General features: G+C 49.4%; 1 protein-coding gene across 3 annotated transcripts in view; it reads left to right on the top strand.

Annotated features, from left to right (window-relative positions):
* Nucleotides 1-23,708, top strand: part of RAB7A (RAB7A, member RAS oncogene family) — a 94,467-nt gene that overhangs the window by 23,342 nt on the left and 47,417 nt on the right. The window contains exon 1 of one of the 3 annotated variants that reach the window (XM_060023160.1): nucleotides 11,609-11,831. The exons of 1 other annotated variant lie outside the window; for it this stretch is intronic. The gene's annotated coding sequence lies outside the window, so the exon portion shown is untranslated. Of the gene's footprint in view, nucleotides 1-11,608; nucleotides 11,832-23,708 lie in introns of those variants that run through there. One more of the 3 variants, XM_060023159.1, reaches the window with a different exon arrangement.

Below are 23,708 nucleotides of genomic sequence, written 5' to 3'. Positions count from 1 at the left end.
TACCTCCAGAGAGCACGGAGAAGGGAAATGAGGTTACTCTCAGCATTATTAATAACAGCCTTCCCCCACTATCCGAAAGTAAAGCGTTCCTAAGAAACCTTTCATGAGCCAAATGGCGTAAAGCGAAGGAGCAGTTACCTTAGGACACATCTTGCTCACAGATGCACAGAATAAATCTGGATAAGATGCTTGCAGACACAGTTTAAAGCTTGTGGCTTGACGCTGAGCTGCTGAGTGTGGCTCCTGGGGGAAGGGGCTTGGCGGGGCCGCTCCTGCTGCTGCTGAGCGCGTGCGCTGCCTCTGTGACAGCTTGCGGCAGAACACACGATGAACACTACTTCTGCTTTTCGCCTTTGATCGTAAAAGTGAAAATCCTCTTTAGAGAGCTTCTGGTTAGTGAAAACAGGTAGTAACGTAGGTCTTTCGTGAAAGCGAAGTGGCATAAAGCGAACTTCCAAAAAGTGGGGAATACCTGCGTTAGGTTATTTTGAAAGCTTGACGTAACAGTTTGTGTTCTGTTTGCCTTGTTTCTTCCAAGAATGGAATACGGTCCTGGCCTTTTAAGTTGCTCACTAGTGCAGTCAGTGGGAGAGGAATGTCTAAACGGTGTGATAGTGGTCATTAATATTCAAATACTGTCCAGATATTCAATGCTGTTCATTAATACTCAGATTATCCTCCTTTCAGGGTCATAGTAAGATCATGCTTCTCTGCCTCATGGAAGTTGTTGTGACCAGGTGACAGGCTTTGTCTAAGGAAACATGAATGGAGGCATCATGTTTTACATGCGGGCAGGGGCCTTGAAGAGGCAGAGCAGGAGTTTCCACGTTTGCGCGCTGGAACAAACACAGCAGCGGCTGGTCTGCAGTGGTGGAGGCTGGCGCCATCGGCCCGGGTTCCTGAGTGAGGACGAAATTAAAAAACAGTCTGGTGGTGGATACACAGACCTACGCAGGGGATTCAGTTACGTAGCACATAGCATGCACGCGCATGGGCGTGCGCGCACACACACACGTGCAGAAAGGAGTACAAGACTGAGGAGCTCTGAGTACGACCAATGTCCGTGTCGTCCGCTGAAGAGCTATAGCTTTGCAAAAATGTCACCCTTGGGGGACATTCAGTAAAGTGCTCAAGCCGTCTCTCTGCATTATTTCTTACACCTACATGTGGATCCACAATTAGCTCCAAAAGAGAAAAGTGACAAAATTATTCCTTTTCCGGTTATTTTCCAATCTTTCTGAATACCTCAAGGAGAAATTCTAAGTGTGATAGCAGTGCGTATGTTGCATTTCTCTGACACTTGCAAATGCACATTTTGAACAAAGGAAGAGCAGGCTTCCTTCAGCAGACAATATCTAGTTATAATTCAATAATGCTTATTTTCATTATGCTTCTTTTGCCAGTTATCTTCTATATATATCAAGAGAGACTCGTTATCCCCTTATGATGGTGATATAAAGTTTTTCTTAAAAAAAGTTAAAAAAATTTCTAAGTCAACTCCCTTTCCATAAATAGCAGTGTTGATGGCATGGGAAGATGGTTTGCAAACAATGGAATTTGAGGGAACACAGACCCCCTGGGAAAAAAATGTAAAATTAAAAAAAAAAATTAGTGTTAATTGGTTGCAGAATCTCAATGTCTTATAATATAAATATGAAATATGCTCTGGGTAGCAGATTTCTTAATGACATTAAAAATTTTGAAGTGTAACATACATAGGAAAAAGCATTCAAATAATAAGTAAGTGTATAACTCAGTAAAATTCTCCCCAAGTGGAGTATAAATGCCATGCAATTCCAGTCTATATTCTAGCAGAATTTTTTGGGGTGGAAATTGACAAGTTGATTCTAAAGTTTACATGGAAATGCAAAAGGCCAACAATAGCCAAGGCCATCCAGGAGAGGAGGAAGGAAGTTGGAGGGCTCTCTCACCGCCAGATATCAGGATCTATAATGTAAGTATAGTGATTAGTGTGGTACTGGCATAAAGATGGGTAAACAGATCATGGAACAGGACAGTCTAGAAATAGACCCGTAAATACCCAGTCATCCGATTTATGCCAAAGGTGACACTGGAGAGCAGTGGGGAATGGGCCATCTTGTGAACAGATCTTTCAGGTCCCAGCTGCTCCGTGAGCACTGCCATCTCTGTTGGGCCTGCATCCCGCACAGGCCGTGTGTGAGTTTTCCGCAGAGCCCTTTGGGGCCGTCCCACAGCTCAGGTCCGTGATGAGGGAGGGCTGACTCAGGTTTGAACTCTTCCTGCCCCTCTGGCTCATCCTCTTCAGGTGCCCCGTCCCTGGCCAGCCCTCCTGGCTGCGGAGCCAGGGAGGGAGCTGTGGTCTCCGGCCTCCACGTTGGCCCCCGTGATTCTTCCCGCCGGGGTTCATGTCCTTCCGTGGTCCCCTCTCCCACCGAATGGGAGCTGACCTGTGTGACCAGCTGAGTTCTGTGGAGGTGATGACACAGGACTTCAGAGGCTCGGTCCTATCCGACGTTCCAGCGTCTACCTCAGTTCTTCAGATCGTTTTCTCAGGGGGAAGCCAGCTGCCGTGTTGTGTGGACACAAACAGCCCTATGGAAATAAGCTTATTGGTCAGCACCGGTCGGCCAGCGTGTGAGCGAGCCCCAGGCAGGCCTTCAGATCATCCTTCACGGCTCTCAGCTGAGGCCCCAGACAGCACGGAGTAGAGATAAGTCATGCACGTGACCTTCAGTCTGACCTCCTGGCCCACAGGGATCATGAGATAAGAAATGACCCCAAGTTTATGGCCCTCAGGTTCGGGAGTGTTTAGTTTTGTCGTAGTAGATTGCTGATACAGAGGCTCAAGCCTGCTGCCCTTCGGACCAACCCCTTGACTCGGAAAGGCCTGCCTAGTGGCTTTACCCACGCAGGTTTGCAGGCAGCCGCCCTGCAGCCTCCTCTTTGAGCCCCTCTCCTGTCCCTGCCGGGAAGGCAGAGGACAGGATCCACACACCTGCTGCCCACGACGCAGAGGTTCCCTTGGGGAATGAGATGCCAGTCCGTCCTGCTTCCCCCACCCCAGCTTTACACCTCACCTTGGCAACGGCGGGGGAGGGGAGCCCAGTACTCTGGGCTCAGCAGCCCTGTGACTGCAAGAATTCCCTCTGTCCCCTCTGCCCACGATTCTGCTGCTGCTGCTTGTGTGGGTAGGGGAGGAGGGGAGCCGTCGTGGCGGGGCCAGTCCTGCCGCTTCTCTGTGCCTGTGCGCCCCCGTCTCAGCCGATGTCCTAGTCATCCGAAGTGTCAGATCCTCCATGCTCTTTGCCCTCAATTTTGGATCTTGGCTGTCAATACGAGGAAAACAGGAAAAGGCCCTGTTGACATCTGGATCAAAGGCATTCACGACCCACCATGACCCAGTCTTTGTGCGTGAGTTTCCTTACTGCTCCTGCTTCCTTCCCTTGAACTCTGTTCTCCAGGAACACTAAGCCGTCAGCAATTTCTGGAATGAGTTATGTCATGTGCTCTCTTTTCTCTAAACGTTCGCACCCAGCTGTCCCTCCCAAGCAGTCGCCTTCCTCTTGGCCCAGCAAGTTCTTAATCATCCTTCATGAGTCACCGCAGCACCTCCGGCTCTGGGAAGCCCTCCTTGACTACTCTGTCTCCCAGGCTACCTCAGGTGTTTCTCCTGGGCCGCCCTCGCTCCTTCACTTCCTGTACCCAGCGATCACCACGCTGTATCAGTGGCAGAGGCAGACAGCTCCCCAGCGAGGTTTGCTCTCCCTCTTCTGGAGTGCACAGCTGTTGCCTCACCTGCGCCCCTGTTCCGTAGGTCCTCATGCATCCAGGTGTGCAGCATGACTAGCTCTTACCAAAGTAACACGAGCAGAGGTGGCATGTGTCCCTTGCACACCCAGGCATCAAGAAGAAGATGTACCATCTCCACGAAGTTCTACCCCTGCTACTAGCTCTATCTAGACGATGGCGAGCCCCTTGGGAATGGTGTGGCCACAGGGGAGAATGAGCCCAGTCCCCACGTCAGTGTGTGGAGGAAAGCCACCTGCTTCTGTTTTGTTTGAGATCTGACTCATTTGGAGGCCTATTTGTTATAGCAGGTAGGGTTGCCTTCTGTAACACAGTACCGTGACGGTGTGTTTACCAATATATTCTTTTTTTAAAAAATCTTATTTATTTATTTATCTTTGGCTGCGTTGGGTCTTCATTGCTGCGTGCGGGCTTTCTCTAGTTGCAGAGAGCCAGGGCTACTCTTTGTTGCAGTACGAGGGCTTCTCATTGCAGTGGCTTCTCTTGTTGCGGAGCACGGGCTCTAGGCGCGCGGACTTCAGTAGTTGTGACACGCAGGCTCAGCAGTTGTGGCTCGTGGGCTCTAGAGCGCAGGCTCAGTAGTTGTGGTGCATGGGCTTAGTTGCTCCACGGCGTGTGGGATCTTCCCGGACCGGGGCTCAAACCCGTGTCCCCTGCGTTGGCAGGCGGATGCTTAACCACTGCACCACCAGGGAAGTCCCTACTAATATATTCTTGATGAACTAGCCTTAAAGGAAAGGGGGGAATTCTTTATGTGAAAGGAGAGGAGTAGGGGGATGGGAGAGCAATGAATTTGTCAGTCGTTCAGTGAATATTCGCTGAGTATCTGTCATGTCCCAGGCACTGTTCCAGGCGTTGAAATCACAGCATCAAACCAGGTAGACAAGGTCCCTGCTCTCAGGAAGGGGGAATTCTAGGAGGAGGGAGAATTTCCCCATAAAACAAGGAAACGAATAATTACAGGGGATCCTTGCTCATTGAGGTGCTTTGGAGACAATGTAACAACGTAACAAGGTTATATTGGCCCGTGAGGGCCTCCCTGTAGTGTCATTTGAGTTCAGTGGTAAGAAGGATCCAACCCGGAGAAGATCTTGGAAACGGGGGCAGGGGGACTGTCTGGGCCAGGGGAGCTGGATGGGCAGTGGCAGGGGCAAGCTCAGTGTATCTGGGAGCCGGAAGAAGCTGGTGCGGCAGGAGCGGCCTGATGCCAGGAGACAGGGAGGCCGGGGGCCGGGGTCACTCGCCACCCACTGCCCTGCTTTGTTTCTGTTCCCCACACTTATCACCATGTAATATACCATAATATTTTATTTCTTTATTTGGTTGAGCCGGTTCTTAGTTGCGGCCAGCGGGCTCCTTAGTTGTGGCATGCGAACTCTTAGTTGTGCCATGCATGTGGGATCTAGTTCCCTGACCAGGGATCGAACTTGGGCCCCCTGCATTGGGAGCACAGAGTCTTAGCCACTGGACCACCAGGGAAGTGCCTAATATACTATATATTTCGCTTATTTACATGGTGAAATTCTGTGTCTGCCACTAGAATATAGGTTACATGAAGGCAGGGATTTTTGTCTGTTTTGTTCTCTGCTGTCTCTCCAGTGCCCGCCACGCAGTAAGTGCTCAAGCTACGTTTGTTGAATGAATAAATAGATGAAAGATACAAAGGCCAGATGATGTAGGGCCTTGAAGGCCGTTCCGGGGGGATGGAAGGTGCACACGGGGGGCCCGTGTTGGTCAGGGAAGGCAGGACGAGACACCCACAGCTTGTCAGGATGGAGCCGCAGGAGGGCTTCAGTGCACAGCATAGGAAGAACGACGGGTGGAGGCGGGCGCCCCCCGTCCCCACAGTGCTTGTTAATCTGAAGCACAGAGTCTGAAAGAGTCAGGCGCAGTGACCCCGAGAAGGGGCACCCGCAGAGACGCGGTCCATGGGAGAGAACGTGGGAGGGCCACAGCTGCTGAGGGCGCAGCGCCTGCCTCCCAGCCCGTTGACTTGGGGTAGTGGGGCAGCTCTCCAGCAGTGGCTGCACTGACCCCTTGCCTCTGGCCTGGCCACCTCGCCCCTCCTAGGGTCGTTGACGTGCTCGTCCATCCTGGGCCGTGAGTGGGGCGGAAGTTGTCATCCTCGTGCCACAGAAGAGGAAACTGAGGCTGAGTTGTCACCAGGGCTCTTTTGGATGCAAGTGACAAACATCTACTTGAACTGCCTCGTCTTACCTCAGCTCCCCGGAAAACAGAGCCTGAGGCCCGGCTTCACGTGCTGCTGCTTTATGCCGGGTTCAGGACCTGGCAAACCAGGCGGGGAGCGGGAGGGAAGTGCGAGGTGAGTGTTATGCTGGCGTGATGCTCAGCAAGGACCGCCGCCAGGTTGACACAGGACGCCGCCACGTGGGAATTCCGATGAACACGAACGATGTTTTACTACCAGTATTTTTATTTGCTAATTCTGACAAACTTATTCGCACACGCCGTCCCCAGGAAGGCCGTTAGGAACAGCCACTGGGGAAGGTGGGAAGGTGACAGCAGACTCTCCTCTCAGCTCCCCACTTCCGGCGTCCGTCCTGTTGGCCAGTTTCCCGGTGGGGATGTCCACGACCTACGTTTCTGGGCTGCGGTTACTAGGGGAGCCGAGGCCTCTGAGCTTCCAGGCAGGTAGGACCTGGGCCCTGCAGCTGCTCGGCTCCATGGAGACCAGCCCCAGAGCGGCTGGGGCTCCCCAGTAAGCACGTGGCAGAGGCTGGGGGGCAGGGAGGACTCGGGCATCTCTGGATGAAGTGTCCCTGGTTGTGTCCCTCTGACGCGTCCCTGCCGCCCCACTTTAGCTCTGCCGCACGCGGGCTCTGCTCTCCAGGTGACAGGAAGCCCCCAGCAAGTCTAGGCATGGCTGACTCTTTCTCCTGGGAAAAAAGTCTTCCTTCTCCCAACAGGTCTGCTCCCTCCACCCCCCAAAAAAGACTGTGATGCTCTGGAGCTGCTCGAGTGCCCGTCCGTGAAAGGGTCACCGTGGGCAGAGGGCTGCAGTGCAGCCTTGTGGGCAGGAAGGCTCTGGAAAGCAGCCTGTGGCTAGTTGTCGGAGGAGCAGGGTCTAGGGTGATGTGTGGTTGTCTTTTTGTGGGCGTTCCACACACACACACAGCCCACTGGCACCTCCTGGAGCTCAGGGACTTGGGCTGGTTCATCTCTGTGTCCCTGTGGTCAACCTGGAAGCTGTGCTGTGCGGCATGTGGGATTTTAGTACCGTGACCAGGGATCGAACCCACACCCCCTGCAGTGGAAGTGCAGAGTCCTAATCACTGGACCTCCAGGGAAGTCCCTAATTACATTTTTAAAAATATATATATTTATTTTTGGCTGTGTTGCTGCGCATGGGTTTTCTCTAGTTGCAGGGAGCGGGGGCTACTCTTCATTGTGGTGCGCAGGCTTCTCATTGCGGTGGCTTCTCTTGTTGCAGAGCACTGGCTCTAGGCACGCGGGCTTCAGTAGCTGTGGCTCTCGGGCTCTAGAGCACAGGCTCAGTAGTTGTGGCAGTCCCTAATTACTTTTGAATGAATGGATGAGTGATCACATCTTAAAGAAAAGTGCCTGAAGCCACCACCCAGAAACCGACATGTAACTCTGGTCTCCCCCACATGTGATGGAGCACCTTGGAAGTCACATTCACGTGTGAGTCCCCAGTGACCCAGAGAGGCGGGCTCATCAACACCATTTCAGAACGAGGACACTGGGGCCCAGGGAGCTCAGAAGAGTACCTCAAAGGCACAGGGCTCCGGCTGAGTGCTGGGCTCAGGGTGGAGGACCACCCAGCCTAACTCCTGGGCTAGTGAAAACTGCCAGGGGTGGAACCCTTGAGCCAAACCATCTGTGTTTGAATAGAAAATCTCAGAGAACTTTATCAATCATGCAAAGCTGCACCACACAGAAAAATTCAACATTTGACCCTGCGTTGAATTGGTCAGACATGTACCCAGCGGGTGCTGGGCCATTGAGGCAGGCCAGGGCAGGTGCTGGTCCCCAGGCTGGACGAGGAGGGAATGAATCAGCAGACATCAAGCAAGCAGTATCCTGGGGCTGCGGCGGGCCTGGACGGGCCATGGGTTGCCGTGGGAACAGGGGAAGGGCCGCAGTGAAGCAGCCTGTGAAGGGAGACACACCTCACACATAGACACGCACACGCTCTGCTTCAGACCCTCCCCGGACTTCTCCTCACACGCACACACATGTCAAAGGCCTTCCCACCACCCATGAGATTCTGCGTGAGCCAGCTCTGCCCGTCTCCCCACCCCCTCTCTTCCCTCTCTCCCTTCCTCATTCTGCCCAACCACACTTGAACAGGACACCTTGTCTCTGCACAAAGCTATTGCCTCTGCTGTTCCCTTGTCCCGTAACACCTTCTGCTCAGGTAATCTCAGCAGGGTCGCTCCATCTTGTCAACAGGTCTCTCTGCTCAAATGTCACCTCCTTAGGGAGCCTTTCTCACCACCTGTGTCGAATGTCACCTCTCCTCCAACTTCCCTCACTGTCCGAGAAGCCCATCTTATCGCCTGCATCCCATTTATCACTCTGTGGATTTCTTTTTTTAATCTAAATATTTTTTAATTAGAAAAAATTTATATATTTATTTGGCTGCACCGGGTCTTAGTTGCGGCACGCGGCATCTTCGTTGCCGTGTGCAGGATCTTCAGTTGCGGCGTGCGGGGATCTAGTCCCCTGACCAGGGATCGATCGAATGTGGGCTCCCTGCATTGGGAGCGCAGAGTCTTAACCACTGGACCACCAGGGAAGTCCCTAATTTAAATATTTGGTAGTTAATACAGTCCCATAGTTAAAACTTAAAGATAATATAGGGACTTCCCTGGTGGTGCAGTGGTTAAGAATCCGCCTGCCAATGCAGGGGATATGGGTTCGAGCCCTGGTCCGGGAAGATCCCACATGCTGTGGAGCAAGTAAGCCCGTGAGCCACAACTACTGAGCCTGCGCTCTAGAGCCCGTGCTCCGCAACAAGAGAAGCCACCGCAATGAGAAGCCTGCACACCGCAACGAAGAGTAGCTCCCGCTCACCACAACTAGAGAAAGCCTGCGCAAAGCAACGAAGACCCAACGCAGCCAAAAATAAATTTATTAGGAAAAAAAAAGTAAGGCCAACCCAAATGCAAAAGGAAGGGAAGTAGATTCCACAACTCAAAGGAAGGAGGAACAAAGAATTTACCACTTTTTTAAATCTATCGTGGTCTACCTTCAGGATACAGATTTTGTCTAGTTCTCCTGTGTGCCAGATATGCTCACCTCCTCCCAGAGGCCCTAAAAATCTCATCCCAGTACATCACTGGCTCATAGTGGATCTTGTGTAAATCAGGTCCTGGTGCAAATGAGGCTCCTCAGAAGATGAAGTTCCTGTGATTCCTCAAGAACAGTTTCTTGAATATGTTTCTCTTGATCTGAAGACCTGTGAGCTACGGGCATGTTTTCTACTCTCCACAGCACAGAGCCAACAAACAGAGTTGACAAGCACATGACAACCGGAGCAGACCCTTCTCTTCAAAAGGGGAAAAACAGGAGTGACATAGCTACGACTGGGTCACAGCAATTTTGAAATCCAGTTAGGCACATGTTGTCAGTTTTCTGATAAGGGTCCAATCCTGCTCCTTGGGAATAATTCTCTGCAGCTCCCGACTCCACCTTCTTGGCTGATGGGTTTCTTCGGAGTAGTCCTTTCTTTTTCATGAGAAATAGCCATGTTTGCATTTGAATAGCCATCTTGGTCTGCTTCTTAGAAAGCTGGGGGTTCACAGGTCTCTTTATTTTTGTGCTCTGCCTTTTTCTGTGTTCTCTAGTTGTTTCTTTAAGCCTAGCATTTTGAATGGCTGCAGAGTGGGGTGGAATTACCATAATTCTTGGCTTCGGAGTCCATTTCCAACTTGCATTGCCCTGAATACTCTATAAATGGTACTCACTGAGCATCTACTGTGCCCCAGCACTGTTCTAATCAGGGATATGGCAATGAATGAAACAGACAAAATCCCTACCCTTACGGAACTGCCATTCTAGTGGGGGAGAGGGACAGTAAGCAAACAAGAAAGCAATATGAAGAAACAAGAAAGCAGGAAGGGAGATAGCAAGTGGATGTTTTATGTCTAGTGTGATAGGAAGAGGAACTTCAGTTTTATTTAGGGAAGGCCATTCTCACTGAGAAGATGACATTTAAGTCAAAACATGAAGAAAGTGAGGGAGTGGCCATACAGATATCTGAGGGAAGAACTGTCCGGATCGAAAGAAATACAACTGCAAAGGCTTTAGTTACACGTGTGCCTTCTCTTTTCTTAAACTAGTGTAGTCTGAGCAGACTGATCAGAGGGGATGTTAGAAGGAGATGAGGTCCGAGAAGTATCTAAGGGGTCAGGACTTTTTTTTTTTTTTTTTTTTTGGCGGCTTGCAGGATCTTAATTCCCCAACCAGGGATCCAACATGGGCCCTTGGCAATGAAAGCGCAGAGTCCTAACCACTGGACTGCCAGAGAATTCCCAGGATAGGACCTTTTGTTTGTAAAGCCTTTAGTTTTTATTCTGACCTATGGGAATAGTTTGAGCAGGAGAATGACATAGTTTGACATTTTTATAGAATTACTCTGGCTACTGTGTTAAGACTGGATAGGGAATGAGGTGGGAGCAGGAAACCAAGGTTGTTGCCATAATCCAGGTGAGAAATGATGGCGGTTCAGAAAAGGGGGAGTCACATTCCGGATATCTTTTGAAGCTTGTGGATGAGGGGTCCGAGAGAAGGGGAGTTGAGTTAGTTTCCTAGAACTGCTGTCACAAATCATCACAAGTTTGGTAGTTAAAACAACAGAAATGGGCTTCCCTGGTGGTGCAGTGGTTGGGAGTCCTCCTGCCGATGCAGGGGACGCGGATTCGTGCCCCGGTCCGGGAAGATCCCACATGCCGCGGAGCGGCTGGGCCCGTGAGCCATGGCCGCCGAGCCTGCGCGTCCGGAGCCTGCGCGTCCGGAGCCTGCGCGTCCGGAGCCTGTGCTCCGCAACGGGAGAGGCCACAACAGTGAGAGGCCCGCGTACCGCAAAAAAACGCAAAAACCAAAAAAAACAGAAATACGTTCTCTCAAATACAAAAGTCTAAACTCAACACCGTTTCTCCCCGCTCTTGCTGCTGGCATTCTTTGGGTTGTGGCTACTCACTCCAGCCGCTGACTCCATCTCCACGTGGCCTTCTCTTCTCTGTGTCTCTTATAAGGACACTTGTCATTGGATTTAGGGCCCCCCCATGGTAATCGAGGATGATCTCTCTCCAGATCCTTAATTACACCTTCAAATACCCTTTTTCCAAATCAGGTCACACCCACGGGTTCCAGGATGTGTAGGGGGGGTCACTATTCAACCCACTACGGGGATCAAGAATGATTCCAAAGTTTTTGTACCCAGCAACCAAAAGAATGAAGTTTGCATGAACCAGTAAGAAAAGGCTATGAGAGGAGCATGTTTTTGAAGATGGAGCCAAACTTCTGAGTAGATTCTAATGTGTGCAGGTGGAGCTGGAGCTGGGTAGGGTGCCCCGTCCTTCGCAGAGCTCTAGTGGGTTCAATTTCTTTGCTTCTCTTTTGGTGCTAAGTTCAGGGGCTGAGGCATCGGTGGGTGGGTCCAGCATGGCGCCACCCTGCTCCCGGCCGGGCCTCAAAGATGGCCGCAGCCACTGGGGGCAGACATGTTTGGGCCACGTGACCCAGGCCCAGGCCCGAGGCGGCTGAACTTGACGCACGGTAGAGGCGGGGCTCCTCCCCCGCAGCCCTGGCGTCGAGCGTCTCGTGACAGGTACTTCCGCTCGGGGCGGCGGCGGTGGCGGAAGTGGGAGCGGAGCCGGAGTCTTGGCCATAAAGCCCGAGGCGGCGGCGGCGGCGGCGGCGTTGGAAGCTTGGACAGGCCGAGGAGCCCGCCGGAATCGGAGCTTGGACTTTCCTTCGCTCCTGTCGACCCCTCGTCTCCTCCTCGGCGGAGCCCTCGCGACGCGCCCGGCCCGGAGCCTAGCGGAGCGGCCGCGGTAAGTGGCGGCCCGGCCCCATCCCCCTCCCAGCCCTAGGTCGCCGGTGCGCGCCGTTCGCGTCTTGGGCAGGCCCGGCCCGGCCTCTTGGGGAGCTCCGTGTCTTCGGGCCCGGCGTCAGGCCGGCCGAGCGTCCGCGGGGGTGTCAGAGGTCGCCGGGTGTGACCCCGGCTGGCGGCGCGCACGCCTGTTTCCCGGGGCGTCCGGCCCGAGACGGCCAGGGCGACCTAGCCTGGGCGGCCCGGCACTGGGGCGGCGGCCGAGGGCGGGGGCCGGCCGTCCAGCGGCGGGGGCGCCGCCCACCCTGCTCCGGTGCCAGGCAGAGCCGCGTGCCCGCCGTCCGGTCCTACCGATGCGGATGAGGGTCCCCGACGCTGCGAGTCCACGGAGACCCGGGTCACGTGTCCCGGGCTCCCTCGGGCGCCTCGGGCTCCCGCGACTGGGAGCTTTTTATCACAAAGACGTTACGGTGAGGCGTGGAAGAAGTTTCCAAACTTGCTGGGGGAGAGACGGTGGCTGGGTGCAGAGCTGTGTTTGGTTCGGACCGCGGCGGGGCCCGCTTAGGGCGTTCAGTTCGGGCTTCCCCGAAAGGAATGGTTCGCAAAACTGGGAAAATTGAAAATAACAGTAGCAAACATTGGAGCGGTTACTGCATGTTAGGCAGCGTGGCGATATTTCTGCACCGATTATTGTATTTAATTCTCAGAATAGATTTCTCAAGTACCATTACTGGGCCCACTTATAGATAGGGAAATGGAAGATCGGAGAGGTTAAGTCATTTGCCCAAGGTCGCAGAAGTAATAAGTTATGGAGCGGAGATTTGAGTCCAGGCGCCCAGACTCCAGAGCACTGTGCTCGGCCTCCGGATTGTACTGCTTTCTGATGCCCCTGAAGCTTGTGAAGTATCTTTTGCCACCTGGTATCTGTCTCTCTCCGCCTCCTTTCTTTCTAGTGATGTCATTTTGGAAGCCTTTTCTGGTGCCATTAGTTCTGCCTTAAAACCATAACATATTCCATTTGCAGTTGTGAGTTTTAACACAGTTTTTTGTTTTCAAGTAGTGTAGTGCCAGTAAACTGGGAGCTCTAGCATCATAGCAGAGTACTCAATTGAGGTTTGAAAGTTTTTGTTACCTACGTCTTCTGTCAAATGAGTTGGGCTGGCAGTCCTGCCATGTGGTTCTTTCCTGTTGAAAATACTGTATCTTCTCTTTGGATTCCAAAAGAACAGGCTCTTGTCTCTTCCTTGTGACTGAAGCAGCTGATTACCCGCATGACTTCTCATCCATGGATTGATAAAGTCTTCTTTTGGTGTGCTTCTCTCTCCAGACTTAGGAGAGTTTGTTCAGATTTGAGTCTAAGAACTGGAAAGTGAGTTGTGAGTACTTCTCCTGAAGATCCTGTCCAAGCCCTGTTGTAGTCTGATTTCTTTTCTTTTGTTTTTAAACTTTGTTACCCAGCCTGATATACTTAAGTGGGTATTAAGTGTGGTAGCCTTAAGTATTGTTTGCATTTAGAGGAGTGTAACGATGAGTAGCGTTTCATCCATTCATCAGCTGTTTTGAGTATCTACCATGTATCAGGCATTGCCTGTTGACTCAGGGAGATAGACCTGGTTCCTATCCTCAAGGAATTTAAAGATGGTGAGTGATCACGGCCAGGAATTCTCTTGTGGAATGGCTTGGCGGTAGAATTTGAGATTTTTTTGTAAAAGGAGTTATTTTTCATCTCAGCAAGTGCATTCAGAGTAATCCAGGCAGCACGGTGTTCTGGGTAACTTGAAAGCCTTGTTCATTTTAACAACAGCATTTGATTTGGTTTGCTTTTGAAGAGAGTTCATAGAAGATAATATCACAGTTTCTAAATCGGTCGTGTTTTTTGAAGGGTAATTTTCATCTCTAAACTTGTTTTACCTTTTGCTCTCCAGCATTTTTTGTTGTTCACTGAAGAGGGGGTTGGTGTCACTGTCATCTTACAGTGCGAATGTCAGCTTCGGGGGCTGTCTGAGCAGAGGTGCACTTGGCAGGCTGGGGCTGCTGCTTTAGCCGACAGTGAAAGTTTCATGTGCCACCTCCCAGTCTCAGTACCAGTATCATCCTAGATAAAACCCTCCGCCACCCCACGTCCCACAAGTCCTCTGGTTCCCCTTCTTTAAGAGGGGACGTGAGTTTTGCATTTGTGGTAGAATTTCAGGAGTAGCCAAACAGAAGGGGGAGTGGAATATAGAAGATACTCTAAAACAGCTTTATTTGGACATTTTTTCAGGTAATTGTTAGCAACCTCATGGAGCAAAAATATTTCTTGGTGCCAACCAGGCCTAACCCCTGCCCCAAACCCCATAAACAAAGAGCATTGCTTTATAGTACAGTGTGGCTTTGAATCCAGTTCCTGACCCCACCACCAAGCGAAGCAGAACGTTTTGGTTGTTTGATTAGCTTATAATAAATTTCCAAAGGGACCTGCCCTGAGAACATCCTTGCCCTTCGGTTTGGCGTTAGTCTTTCTATGCAAACGTGTAGCAAACCCAGACCACACACGTGGGAGAGCCCTTTTATGCACTATTTCTCTCTGAGATTTGACGTAGATATTTACCATTATTACTGTCATGAGTTGTCTGGCTCTCCATCTACGTAATTCACATATGGCTAAGGAGAACTCACCAGGCTATTGGTCTGGGAGTTAGAGTCCGGGTGTTCCGGGGAAGTCTGGAGGAGTCCTCCTGCATGAGGCCCAGACGGTGGTTCACCTGGCACTGATGTCATGCCTGAAGGAGGCTGGAGCTGGGGAAGTTAGCTCCCCCCACTTCGCTGCTCCTGGCTTTCTGCTGCTTCCTGTCTCCCCTGTAAGGTGGCGGTTGTATTCCCGGCATTTGTTCCTCTGCGTGATCACACCTGCGTCTGTGACTGCCGTCTGCTAGAGCTGTGTGCTTCTGTCTGCAGTTTGCTGCGATGTGTTGATCTCTTCAGTTATTTGCTCTCGCACGTTCCTTGTATTTTCTGCTTTTTCCTTCCCGCATATGGCATTAAACACAGAAAAATAGTTTGCACTTATATTTTAAAACTTGTTAATGGCGGCTGTGGTTAGTGTGATTTGTGAATCAAAAGTAAAAGTGATGCGGTGCGGGAAATCAGAACAGGCTTTTTAGCACTGTCTCCGACTAGTTTCAATTTTAGTACTCCAGGCTGTGATTTCAGAAACAATTTAAGAATAGCTACTTGCAGAATGTCTCCATGGGGGAGGAAGAGAGCTTGGGAGTTGGTTCCAGTGGTGACATGCAGTATTGGCCTTGTTCATCTCCCTGAAGATGCAGGGCTTAATGCAGGGGATCTCAGGCCTTGCCCGGGGCTCTCTGTTTTGGTGATGTCGTCACTGCCGCGGAGATCAGTCTCACTGATTCTGTTGTCCATATCCTGGTTGTCTAGGACTGCTTGCTGTCCGCACAGAGCACGTTTGAGGAAGCCCATCAAGGGAGTCAGGGACCTTGCTTGGCTCTCAAGTGGCCTTGCGTGCGTGCCCGTCCCCAGGTGCAGGGAAGCGCCTTCTCTGGTCTCCCCACCCTCTCACAGCCAGAGGGCTTGCTCTTACTACGGCCTTTCCTGGACTTAAGCTCAGCTCAGCTAGGGAATACTTTAAAATTTCCATTGTGAAGTAAAAAGTTACATCATTGGTTTCCAATCTTGGTATGCAGTTTTAATTTTAAAAATTTATTACCATTTGAGTTGTTTTGAGAGTACACAACAAAGCTACTATGAATTAACCTTTAAAAAACCTGATTGTAACAGCACAGACTTTATGAAAAATAATGCCTTCTTACATGTGCTATTCAGTCAGGCTACCGACAGTTCTCTGTGTACTTACAGGCCAGGGGACCCAGAAATAAATCTGGGTCGTTTGGGCAGCCCACAGGTTAAGAGCCACGTTAAAGTCCTCCAGCCTGTCCTGTTCAGTTGATGGTTGTTAAAGAACGTTCTTTTTTTTTTTTTAATGAATTATTTATTTATTTTAGGCTGCATTGGTTCTTCATTGCTGTGTGCGGGCTTTCTCTAGTTGTGGTGAGCTCGGGCTACTCTTTGTTGCCGTGCACGGGCTTCTCATTGCGGTGGCTTCTCTTGTTGCGGAGCACGGGCTCTAAGCATTCAGACTTCAGTAGTTGTGGCGCATGGGCTTAGTTGCTCCGCGGCATGTGGGATCTTCCCGGACCAGGGCTCGAACCCGTGTCCCCTGTATTGGCAGGCGGATTCTTAACCACTGCGCCACCAGGGAAGTCTACATTCATGTTTTGTAGAAACTTTTCCTACATGGTATTTGTCTTTCAGTGTTTTTTAATGTTTGCCTAGTGCTTAACAGTTCACATAGGATTTCAGCTGGTGTTCACAGCAGCCCTGCAGGCTTAAGAGGGTGGCTGAGCCTGGGTGCTCAGGTGGCCCGGCTACTCTAATGCTAGTCTGGGTCTCCTGAAACACAGCTGAGGCTCTTTCTGATGCACCAGCCTGGCTTTTTGATTATTCATGATTGCTGTAACGCACTCAGCATTTGACTCCTTATAAAAACGTATCTTTCTTCCACTGTTTTTTATTTAAAATGACATTTCTCTTTTGCTGATTATTAAATAAGTCATTTCTTTTAAAAAAAAAGGTAGGAAAATTCAGAAGTAAAAAGAAGAAAAATTCAATTCACTACTCTGAGGCAGACTGGAGTGTTAACTGGTTATTTAATTCTTATGAATGTATACTTTAATGAGATTCAATTTTTAAAGTATGGTATGAGAGATTAACTTTGGAGGGCCCTGGATATTCTTTGGATCCTTTGACTTGTGGGACCCCTCTAGATAAACACTCAGTGGTGGGAAGCTGGGATCCGGAGACTAGCTGTATTTTTCAAATGTTTAGTGGTAACAGGTGAAGAACCTGATGCATTCAGTACCATAATGAGGTTTTTTTGCCGTGGTGACAATGGATCAGTAAGTTGTTGCAACTTGTCATTTCTACATTTTAGTGAACTGTGAATTTGCAGTAGGGCATATGAAAAGCGTACAGATAAATGAACAACTTCGAGAGTTTTCATAAACTCAGAAATAAGCCCCCTTGTGCCTCCTTCAGGTCATTGTCATCCCCTCCTGCTGCTTTTTAAAAAAATGTTCTAGTTTTCCATTTACCTTTTTTTTTAATATTCATTTATTTATTTAGGCTGCACTCAGTCTTAGTTGTGGCATGCGGGCTCTTAGTCATGGTATGCATGCAGGATCTAGTTCCCCAACCAGGGATCGACCCCTGGATCCCTGCATCGGGAACTTGGAGTCTTACCCACTGTACCACCAGGGAAGTCCCTCCTCCTGCTGATTTTTAACACTGTAGTTTAATTTTGTCTGACTCGACTTTGTGTAAATCATACACTGTGTATCCTTTTGTATCCCTTTCTTTGAGTCATTGTTGCCTGTGAGATTTTCTGTTGGGTGCAGTGGTAACTCCATTTTCATTGCTCAGTAGTATTTGATTATATGATACACCGTAGTGTTTTTATTAACTTATTGATGGGCATTTGGGTAGCTTGTAGTTTGTGGCTGGTAAAAATAATGCTGTATCGGGACTTCCCTGGTGGTTCAGTGGTTAAGATTCCACGATTCCACTGCAGGGGGCACGGGTTCAACCCCTGGTCAGGGAAGTCTCACATGCCACGCGGTGCGGCCAAAAAAAAAAATGCTGTATGAATATTCTTGGTTTGTCTTTTGATGACTGTATGCACACATTTCCATAAGTTAATGCTGAGGAGTGGAAAGTTTTAGCGTGTGTATCTGTATATTGCTAGGGCTGCTATAACAAATACCACAGACTGGGTGGCTTAAACAACAGAAATTTACCTTCTCATGATTCTGGAGCCTAGAAGTCCGAGATCGAGGTGTTGGCCGGGTTGGTTTCTTCAGAGGCCTCTTTCCTTGGCTTGTAGGTGAGCATCTTCTCCTTGTGACCGCATATGGTCTTTTCTCTATAGGGGTCCGTGTCCTAACCTCCTCTTACAAGGACACCAGTCTGATGAGGGCCCACCCTCATGACCTCGTTTAACTTTAATCACCCCTTTGAGAGCTCCGTCTCCAAATACAGTCATATTTTGACATTTTGAGGTACCAGAGGGTAGGACTTCATAAATTCTTGGGGGGGTGGGGTGGGGGACAAAATTCAGTCCGTAACGGTATGTGCTGCACTTCGGTAGACACTGCCAGCTTTCCAAGGCTGTATCCTGCTTTACACTCCCATCAGCGGTACGTGAGAGTTCCAGGTATTCCACATCTTTGCTGACGCTTATTTTCATTTTGCCCTTGTGGTGCTAGCATCGTATCTCCCTCCAGTACCAGCATGGGGAATCCTTGAGGGGGTGGGGAGGTTGTTTCTGGAGCCATATGTGTCATAACTTGAGACTGCCTCTTGTAAATGCTTTTTAAACCCGTTGGGGATAGAAAAGCAGAATGACTTCAGTCTAGTGAGCAGTTAGCCCCCCTTAGTTGCCCTTATGGGTTAGTTTTTGCATTTATAATCTGGACTGATTCCTGGGGATGGAATTGGCTTCAAAGTGTCACCTGCAGGGTATAAATCTAGCCATGGTAGAGAGTGCTTTCACTGAAGTTCTTTTTCCGTCTGACACTTGGATTCCCTCATACACGTGCTAGGACTAGGTCTGTTCTGCATGTTCTGACTGACCATTTAGGTATTAGTTGGTGTTTGACCAGCCGCCTTCTGGCTGCGTGATCTTGAGCTTTGTGCATCCACTGTAGGCCTCGGTTTGATTGGAATAATAGTACATGCCCTTGCCCTTCCCCCACTCGAATCTCCTTGAGGGCAGGGATGAATCATTATTCTAGCATGGATCTTGAAATATTACTCAGTAAACTTAAAAATATTTTTCCAGTTCTCACTTTGGACACTGCTTTACTATCTGTAGCATGTAAGTTTTGCTTCTGGGCCACTGATTAATATGGATAGCCTTCCTGAATGATAAATTATGTGTTCTGTGTTCATTTGACACAGTTTTATTGTCTACTGTAAGAAAATACTGCTGACAGCTGTGGGGAGTATCAAATAAAAAACACTGGAGGTTTAGGAATAATTGTAAAAACAAGACAGGTGAGAGTCACAAAAATGCTGGAAGTGTTCAGTGACTGGGTTAGGTGGTGCTGAGTAGATTTTGGATGAATTGATATGGAGGGGAGACTCGGGAAAGCCATTGTAGTTGGAGGGAATGGCATAGCAAACGAATGGAGGTGGGGGAACGTAGGGCAGATGGAGGGACTATGGTACCTCAAATTGGGGAATGGCAGTATGTATGGGGGCCAGACGGGGGTGGGGAGGGGACGAACTCCAGTGCCATGTTGAAGGATTTATGTTTAACAAAGTGGTACTTCACTGGGTGGTGCTAGGATAGGGCGTAATCCTTTCACTTGATGTCACAATCCTATTGGGTAAGACTGATGCTGTCCCAGTTATGGATTTATAGTTTACCTAAAGAAACACACATTAAGGGATGAGTGGGGCTAGGACTGAAATACAGGTGGCATGCTTAAACCTTCAGAGAGGTACTTGCTCAGAAATGCGTTTAACACAGGTTAAAAGTAAGAGCTGGTTTGGGGGGGATGGGCTGGAGAAAGAGAGCAGTTAGCTTGGTTTTCTTCTTGAGCCGGTCAGCCCATGTGGACACTTCTTACCAGTTTATGGGCAATGTTTTATTGGCTAAATGCCTGAGATAATCTAGGGTTCATATCAAACGTTCAAACTATTGAAAAATAGTTGTGTGTAACTCTCGTTTTCCATTTTGTCTTACCAACAAATAAAAAAAAAGGCACTGTCGTCGTGGTCTGTTAATACAGACTCTTAGCTCTTGGTTTGGCACCTGCATTTAGAACAGTGGGAGCATCATAGTCAAGAATCTGTTGATCCAGGGGCTGCAAAGTCCTCGTAACAAGAATCGCTTTCCAAGGAACTTGATTCTTTGAGAAGGTGGGCTTAGTTTTCCCCCTCCCCACACATGAATCTGATACTTTGAACAGAGTATATATATACACACAGACAAATAATCTCTTTACTTTTTGTAGAGCTTAATGGTTACCTTGTTTGATGCTTCACTTCCAAGTTCAAACTAAGCAGCAGCATTTGCCTTGTCAGAATCTTTTTTCAGAAGCAAGAGCAGCCTGAAAGAACATGCTCAGTATCCCGACTAGCGCTCCATATTCCAGGTTAGTGGATCCAGGCAGATGTGTCTTTAACCCCAAGAATGCTGAGAAGAATAGCACCTTCTTATTTTCTTTTTTCTTTTCTTTTCCTTTTTTTTTTTTGCGGTACACGGGCCTCTCACCTCTCACTGTTGTGGCCTCTCCCGTTTTGGAGCACAGGCTCCGGATGTGCAGGCTCAGCGGCCATGGCTCACGGGCCCAGCCGCTCCGCGGTATGTGGGATCCTCCCGGACCAGGGCACAAACCCGTGTTCCCTGTATCGGCAGGCGGACTCTCAACCAGTGCGCCACCAGGGAAGCCCTCTTTTTTTTTTTTTTTTAAAGATAAGTACTTTTTTTTTAAAATTAATTTATTTTTAGCTGTGTTGGGTCTTTGGTGCTGTGCGCCGGCCTTCTCTAGTTGCGGTGAGCGGGGACTACTCTTCGTCGCCGTGTGCGGGCTTCTCATTGCCGGGGCTTCTCCTGCGGAGCACGGGCTCTAGGCGCACGAGCTTCAGTAGTTGTGGCTCACGGGCTCTAGAGCGCAGGCTCAGTAGTAGTGGCACACGGGCTTAGTTGCTCCGCGGCCTGTGGGATCTTCCCGGACCAGGGCTCGAACTCGTGTCCCCTGCATTGGCAGGCAGGTTCTTAACCCCTGCGCCACCAGGGAAGCCCAGAATAGCACCTTACGGAAGAGAATAGCCTTTGTAAACTTTAGTGATCTTTTTTAAGTGCTCTTTTAAAGTGTTTTTGAAAAGAGGGATGCTTTGACTATTCTGTTTCTTTTGAAATGTAAATTTCCAGGTAGTGAGTTTTCCAGCAGCATCTGACTGAATTGGCTGGGTTTTTCTGTAGTAACAAATAATCTCAAAATGGCCAGCGTGGGGGCTTCCCTGGTGGCGCAGTGGTTGAGAGTCTGTCTGCTGATACAGGGGACGCGGGTTCGTGCCCTGGTTCGGGAAGATCCCACATGCCACGGAGCGACTGGGCCCATGAGGCATGGCCGCTGAGCCTGCACGTCCGGAGCCTGTGCTCCGCAACGGGAGAGGCCACGGCAGTGAGAGGTGAGAGGCCCGCGTACAGCAAAAAAAAAAAAAAAAAAAAAGGCCAGCGTGTCCAGTATGGATTTTCCGGGGGCTCTGTGTCATCCTTACTCCAGCTGAAGAAGCAGCCACAACAGTGTGGGACGCTGTTGGCTGTCTTGGCAAAGTAAAGGAGAACTGTTGGAGGGTCTTGCTCCCGTGATTAAGTGTTCCAGCCCAGAGATGACACGTCACTTCTGCTCACAGCTCACTGGTTAGAGTGAGTCACACTGCACAAGGGATCAAGAGGCGCTTGACTTGGAAAGCACAGAGTTGGAAATATTGGAGAAATGGTGCTAGCTTTACAGTGGCTGGCTTCCGTGGGTAATAGCTGTTGGGGGAAGGTGCCTCATTTGTAGATTCTTGTTCCATTAGCTAGTAATTTAAATGCAAAAAAGAATGCCAAGTTGCCCATAAATCTTCTCTCACAAATCAGCTTCCTATCGTAAGAAATTTATTTCTTTTAAATGATAAGTGGGATAATCTCAATTCGATTTGCCCGAAGTAGGCGTGAAAGGAACGTTTGAGTGTGAGCCCTCCCTTGCCGTCTACATTTTCAGTACCCTCGCCCAGCTCCCCCCCACCGCATCCTTCTTGTGAAGTGCTACTGGATAGTCTTGAAGTGGTCCTTAGGTCCCATTCCTTCCCTGGTGCAGAACCCTATGTTTTTCTACACAAACTGTCTCCAGCTGGTCTTCCTGGCTTTGTCCTTTTGATGCAGACCCTGTGTTGCCCTGACTTGCTGTATTTAACCTTTTCCTGACCACACTTTGTTCCCTGCTTCCTACAGTTCGGTTCCTACCACTCCCCTTCATCTCTGTGTTCTGTCTGTTGGCGTCCTGCCTTGCTCAGGCACCACCAGCTTCATTTCCTAAGTTATTCCCATCATATTCCCACCTTTCACTGAATCCCTGGGACCTGTATATGTGTGTCTTAAACACGTGTTATAGATGTTCTACCTGCTCTAGGAGAGGTTCTTAGGGTAAAACCCAGACTTATTTATTTAAACCAATAAGCCTTTTGCGGTGGGCGGGCACTGTGCAGCTTGCAGGATCTCAGTTCCCGGACCAGGGATTGAACCTGGGCCACGGCAGTGAAAGCCCTGAATCCTAACCACGAGGCAACCAGGGAACTCCCAGATCCTAGACTAATTTATGTTTTCCCTCCAAAGGTAACCGTATGAAAGAAAGAACTAAAAATACGTTCCCCGAGTGGCTTTTGATAGATACATACACACACACATCTGTTGTGCTCCCTGCTGAAAATTCCTCACCTTGTTTGAAATTGGTGGACCAGAAGCTGGAGGATTGTAGAGGCTTCCTTAAGCAGGGCCATGGGATGGATCTCAATGGAGTTGCTAAGCTTCAGTTTCCACTGCTGGAAAATGAGAGTACACTGGTCCCCCCTTATCCCCAGTTTCGCTTTCTGCAGTTTCGGTTACCTGCGGTCAACCGTGGTCCAAAAATATTAAATGGAGAATTCCAGAAGTAAACAATTCGTAATTTTCAATTGCGTGCTGTTCTGAGTAGCATGATGAAATCTCCCTCCTTCCCACCTGGAATCCCCAACTGTCCACATTCTCCGCTCCAGACGTCCAGGCCTTGACACTGCCATGGCCCCACCATCTGGGATCGCTGCAAGCGATGGTCCGCCTTTAGATGTATAGTCAGAAGGCCAGCAGTGGCACAACGCCATTTTATCCTCTCACGTCACAAGAAGAGGTGGGGTGAGTACAGTACAGGAAGATATTTTGAGAGAAACCACATTCATATTTTATTACAGTATATTGTTATAATTGTTCTGTTTTGTTATTAGTTATTGCTGTAAATCTCTTTGCTTGCCTGACTGAAAGTTAAACTTTATCATAGGTGTGTATGTATAGGAAGAACACAGTGAACAGGGTTGGGTGCTGTGTGTGGTTTCAGGCATCCACTGGGGTTTGCCCGTATCTCCCATGGATCAGGGGGGACTAAGTGCCCACAGGATCCTGCCTATTTTAATTTTCTTTGGCTCTTGCTCATACTGCAGTGGCGTTTGCAGTATCCTAATTGGCAAGATGACGTCATGGAAACGTAAAGGACCCTTTCAGCCCCGGAGAAGCTGTCACCTATGTGGAGCCCTGCTCATTCACTTCTTTAGAGGAGCAGGGGGGACCTCACTGCTAGGTGGCTAGATTTTTCCTAGAATGACTTGTTTCTAAATTACAGAAGCAGTGTAGAAGTCTTAAAGTCAATGGTTCTCTGTCATCCTTCCGATAGTTGGTGACCGTACTTCCAGACTTACATTTTTCTGTTTAAAGGGGGTCATACAGTGCACACTCTGTGTCTCTTGCTTGTTAAAGACTTCACTCAGCACCCGTCCGTGTCAGTGCCTGCTGTCGCTCGTGGCTGTGCGCTGCTGCTGCTGGCGTAGGCTAACGGTCCTCTCAATGAACACTTCAGGGACTTCTACCTTTTCTCTGTCACAAAATCATTTACTGTTTATCTTTGTCCACTTACCTGGTAGTTTCCCTGAGATATAGTGGTCATACCTATGTAAAATTTGCTACTCATTACTATAGTACCCCTAGGAAGGTTGTGTACTTAATATTTGTAGTTGGAGA

Source organism: Delphinus delphis, chromosome 10, assembly GCF_949987515.2.
Source record: "Delphinus delphis chromosome 10, mDelDel1.2, whole genome shotgun sequence".
Lineage (NCBI taxonomy): Eukaryota > Metazoa > Chordata > Mammalia > Artiodactyla > Delphinidae > Delphinus > Delphinus delphis.
The sequence above is the reverse complement of the archived record's forward strand: the minus strand, read 5'-3'. Positions and strand labels throughout refer to the sequence as shown.